Raw genomic sequence first — 5,904 nt, 5'->3', positions numbered from 1 at the left:
ATATATATATATAGAAAGAGAGAGAGAATTCAAGACTACGAATCAAGAATTTCTTTTAAATTAAACCACAACAGCTATGGAATTATTTATTGCTTCTTGAAATAAATAGGGCTTTGAAAATCAAACTTTCAAGACATTCAACTTCATTCATAACTGGATATCCCACTTGAATTCAAAGATAACAGGGGATTTCTACTCCCTAAATTCGAAAATAAGTCATTCCACAAATAGAACCTGGGCATTTCTTAAAACTTGTCTATAATATTACAGCATTAATTATAGTGAAAAGCTTCACAAAACACACGCACACACACACCTTATTGGCCAACAGAATTCACAAGCTAATCCTACCCGCAAATCATACTTCACTCCCATGCTTGCCCTTTTATGGAAAATCCACGAAAACCCACATACAAACAAAACCTACATAATACACAAACAACACTACATTTCCCTCTCAAATAATGTCACGATTTTGGAGCATATGAGCATCAAATTTACCTGCCTTTTTACGTTATGAGAGGAAAAACAAACAAAAAGTGAAACCCAAAAAAGATTTGTGAGTGGTAAACATGTCACCCACATGAACACTGGGAAGAAAAGATATCAAAGCTCTTATTTCATTCAACAAAGGCAAAAGATCAAATCGCTAAAAATTACAAAATTTAACAAATAATACCTTCGTATTTAGCAAATCATACAACTCAGTTTATTGTCCCGGGTTGAGATTCGAGGGATGTCCACCGATTGTTTTGTTAAGGTCGAATGTCGCGACCCGACACCGGCGGCTTCTTCAATGACAGTGTGGAGCTAGCCGGAAGTGCATACAGATGATGAAAGTGTCGAAGGTGAGGCCTCTACCGGAGGTGAGTACTTCGGAATCAAATACCTTGGAATGGGAGGGGGAAGTGGAGAAAGGAAATGGGGAGAGATGAGAAAGTGGTTTTAGATTTGGGGAAAAATTGGAAGCAAAAGTGAGGGATACGGTAGCATTATTGTCCTTATTTTTAAAAAATTCCCCCCTGCCACGTCATTTTGTAAGCTACCTTTGTCATCCTATTTTGTACGTGTAGCGGGATCCCTCAAATAAACTTTGGCTCCTTTTCACGCTCCAACCGCTTCTTTTCACCAAGTTATCTAACTTGTAAAACAACACAAACAGACACATTCTTGGAGGTTGAAGCAGTCAAAAGTAAGGAAAATCCTAATTTGTTGATTTGTTGAACTGCAATTAGTAAAATCTGACCAAATTTGAGTGATATAAAAAATTAGTATTGAAAATCAACTTTAGAATTCCCCTCGGAAAGAAAAAAAAAAGTTTTGGGGTGTGAATCCCACGAGCGAAATTAGTAAATATTTGACTTTTATAGGTCTGAAATTCAACTTATTAATGTACATCGTTATACTTAACTCTTCATACACACATCCGTTTTGCATTGAATATTTGAAAATTTAGATTTTCCACTATAGCTTTGATGTGGTTCATAATTGATATTAGGTTTTCAATCATGAGCTATAAAAGCAAACTATCTAACTAAATTTGTTTATATGTTTTTTTTCTTAAATTTATTTGTTTAAATGTTAGTTAGTTAGTTACTATTTTTGTTTAGTGTTTGCTCGAGTACGAGCAATGTATTAAGTTTGGGAGTACTTGATAAGTGTATTTTACTCATACTTTAGACACCATCCAAGCTTGATATTTAGCTAATTATTATGAGTTTTAGAGCATTTTAAAGTGTATTTTGATGTTGTGATATAGATTGACGAAATTGAAGGAAATAAGCAAAAGTTGATAAAATTGGAAAAAGATGCTAAATTGTAAGAGATCCAAAGTTTAGGGATTTAAGTGAAAATACTCAAAAGTTGTGTCGAACCTCACAATGAAGATTTGAGAGTGTTAGGAGTCAATTAGATAAAGAAAAAAGTTAAAGAGATGAAATATAGTCAAAATATGAGCACACATCATTTTCTAACAAAAAATGTTATACTAGAGACTTTTAGTCTCATATTGAGACCCATGTTTGACATAGCAAATGTTCAACGAAGGGATCTTTTTCTCTTTCACAAAAAATTGATTTTAGTAATTGAGATTTTTACTTTAGAAATCAGTTTTTTTTAATTATTAGCTGTATAAAAAATAAAAAATAAAAAAAAACAACAACAACAACAGGACATTAGATAGGAATTCAGGGATCCAGCCCCATTTTAAGTAAGGATGGGATGGCGATGAGGTACGAAATTGCCATACAAGGCGAGAACGGGAAAGGAAATTGAGTCCTGGCCCATTGCCATCCCGATCCCTGGCTACTAAAGATGATGGATAATTTATTTCCAAGTTATTTAGAGATACTGGTAAGGTGTGGACAGCTGATGAGAAACTGTTTGATGCAAAGCTTTTGGTTTATCTTTGACATAATTGAGTTTAAGTGTTTGGGTTCCGCCATTGTGACTGCCCTGTGTGTGTGCTTGGATAAGCCATATGCATTTTTGGAGACGAAAACATGGGGCTAATTTGGCCTGTTCTAATGAATTCATTTTTTCCTGGAATATTCTATGGTAGTGGACCTACATACCCATTTTTAGGAATTGAAGCTTTGGCTGATGGAGAGGTAGCTGCTGGTCTTCGCAAGGAACTGGCACTTGGGCTAGCTTCTCAAACTGTATGCCAATGAATACGTTAACTTTATCATGCTATATAATATGTTCTATGTAAATTTATTGTTATTACATATTCGAAAGTATCGTTGTCAAAAAATGACTGGGTTAATTTTTGTCAACTTTAACGATGATTTGTCATAGTTATATTGCAAAGATAGATAAAGAAGGAGTTTTTTTCACTAGCTGAAGTAAATGTGAAGTGTACACAAGAAGTGTGCTGAGCTCAGACTCAAGGGAGAACCACTACATTCCTATTTATAGACTTAATCGCACAGATTGGCCACCCAAGATTAAATCGGCTACAATAATGCTCTTGATATGTATGCCATTTGCTTGATTTTGGTTGGTGACAGAGGTTGGACTTGCCGGGATATAATCATTGTCTACTTTGCAGAATTATCTGCACTAGACGGGCTAATGTCTTTTAATTATTAACTGTTGCTGATTGGTTGAAATACGTGGTGCTGATGTCATAATAGCCAAGTGTCATCTTTGAATTGGCCAGTGAAGATGTGTGCATGTGGGGCAGAGATTTGGTCATCATTTTGTCCCCACAGATTACAACGGTCCTTAGTCCAAGCTAGCAGGGATGATGTGTCTGACCTTCCTGTATATAAAGAGGTATGACCTGGAAAGTACTTATGTGGACGAGGTCAGAGTTCACATGTCAACAGAAAGCATGAAATTTCTTGACGCAATGTTTCATCCTTTCCTTTTGGATTTGGATTTAGAATATACCTTCTAACATGAACCCTCACATGTAGACTCTCAGTCTAGAACATGTGCCTGCTAAGATTCATGATGAACTTTCTCAGTCTGCGACATTTGGATTTGGAATATGCCTTCTAACTTGAACCTCTCAGTCTGGGACGTGTGCCTGCTAAGATTCATGATGAACTATCTCTTCTAAAATCTTAAATAGGAGATTTTCTTGTTTATTCAAATGATACTTTCCAAATTCTATCTCCTGTTATAGTGCCTAAAGCATCAAAACTTCATTTAGCCTCAGCCATTAAACAGTTGAAGGTATTAGGAGCATCATCAATGTCAGTTAATACTGGAAAACACCCACATCTTCTGAAAGATGGCGTTGATCTCTTGGAGGGATAACTATAGCTGGCGTTCATGAGTTTGAGATGGCTGGTTTTCAGGGAGTTTTAATGAATGCAGTTGTTACAGCCAGCAAGCACAACCGAGAACTTTCTAACAACTAGTTTTGTCATATTTAATGGATTAAATTGTGGCAGGTACCCATAAACAATACTCTTTTCGAATCTTATTTCCTTTAGTCCTTGCACTATTGAATTTTTGTTTCACAAGATGTTGATGTTTCTATCAACCCATCTTCTTCTAGCAATATTAAGTATCGTGAATAGTTAATTGACCAGAAACAATAATTTGCCCACCATTCCCTTACTTTTCTATTTGAAAACCATGGTGTTGTAAATGAAATCCTCGGGGGCAATTAAGCTAACATCTTGAAGGCATAGTTTGTCTCTAGATACTTATCATTCAAATTATGAATTCAAGAACTCACAACCATTGTTTTCTCGATGTCGTTAGAAAAACATTTGCTATAACACTACTTTGATGGATTTGAATTGTAATAATAAAAACATTTAATAATACAATGAATTCAAATGCATGAAACCTCTCCTATTTGGAAGAATCGAAACACATCTCAACTAAAACTTGAAGAAAGTAATTTGACACACAGCTTGACTTGAGATTCATTGTATAATAGGCCTGAAGAAAAATTAAGAAAAGTGGTAGAGAGTAAGGCAGTCAAGGTCCACGGATTACAAAAATAAGTGTGAATTTGTTTAGCAATCCATGTTTCTTCCTTGCTGTTGCAGTACTCTTCATCCTTAAAAATACTGTCACCACATGTTTGCAAGTATCAATCTCTTTGATTACTTCCACAATTTTTTCTTCACTATCGAGGGTGCTGAAGAATATCTTCTTTTCTCTTAGTTCCTTCAAATCTTCACGTTTAACTGTGAGCCATTTCAAGAAATTGACAAAACATGTTATGATAATATCAATGTTGTTTTCTGATGACGCTTCATATGCAATCATGTGAGTAAAGAATAGCTTGGGATGGATATTGAATAATAAAAACTGGGAGTTGAAGTTGACCATAAAATGGGTAGGATTTGAGCTTGATATTGTTTAAACATTATGAACTAGGTTTTTGAAGTGGATGCCTTTTGCTTTGAGGTTGATGAACGAAAGATATGTTGGCTATTTCCTCATAAGAGTAATTAGTGTATTTCATTCATAATTTAGACACCATTTAAGTTTGATATTTAGTTAATTCCTGCGAGTTATAGAGCATTTCAATGTGTATTTTAATATAGCGATATAGGTTGATGAAATTTAAGGAAGTAAGCAAAAGTTGGCAAAATGGGCCAAATTGTAAGAAATTCAAAGTTCGGGGACTAAAGTGCAAATACTCAAAAATTTTATCGAACCTCACAATTAAGATTCGAGAGTGCTATGAGTCAATTGGAAAAAGAAAAAAGTCCAAGGGATAAAATATAGTGAAAGTATGATCACACATCAATTTCTAACTCAAAAAGTTATACTCCAGATTTTATCTTATATTGAGACCCATTTTTGACATAGAAAACATTCAAATTGGTAAATGATATTTGAAGTAAAGTTGTATTCCTTTGAATTAGTTTCCAACATATCTTGAATCGCCTCAATCTAATATTAAAAAAAAAAGTTATGATAAAAGTACTAAAAGATACACAGTGCTATTTTTCCACTAGAAGTAGGCGCCGCAACGCTACTAATGTTGAAGATCAACAACATTGTGACACCCATCTTGGGCGCCACAGTGTCGATGGGCGAGAATTTTAATTTTTTTTTTTTGAAATCTTTTCTTGTCCCCGTCCAACCTTAACTCTTCTAAAATTTCAAAATACTATAAATACAAAACCTAAAAGACCACAATTCAAAGGACACTTCAAACGGGCAAGAAGGGGGCAAGATTGAAGAAATCAAGAAGAAGGCAAAGGCAACTAGGCGAAAAAGATTAATTCAACCATCCAAAAAATAGTATTATATTTTTTTTCTTTATGTTATTCTATATTAATTGTGTAGATTTCATGGCTTCTATCATGATCCAAACTATTATTCTAGCATCTAATTAGCCAAAACTTGAAAGTATGATTTGAATTTATTTTAGTTATTTCTATGAGATTTTCCTTTCCATTTATTTCTGTTATTGATTTTAAT

General features: G+C 34.4%; 1 pseudogene; it reads left to right on the top strand.

Moving 5' to 3' along the window:
- The first annotated feature begins 765 nt into the window (after nt 1-765).
- On the top strand, nt 766-3,872 carry LOC111399878 (annotated as a pseudogene).
- Nucleotides 3,873-5,904: the final 2,032 nt, after the last annotated feature.

This window comes from Olea europaea, chromosome 9, assembly GCF_002742605.1.
Source record: "Olea europaea var. sylvestris chromosome 9, O_europaea_v1, whole genome shotgun sequence".
Lineage (NCBI taxonomy): Eukaryota > Viridiplantae > Streptophyta > Magnoliopsida > Lamiales > Oleaceae > Olea > Olea europaea.
The sequence above is the reverse complement of the archived record's forward strand: the minus strand, read 5'-3'. Positions and strand labels throughout refer to the sequence as shown.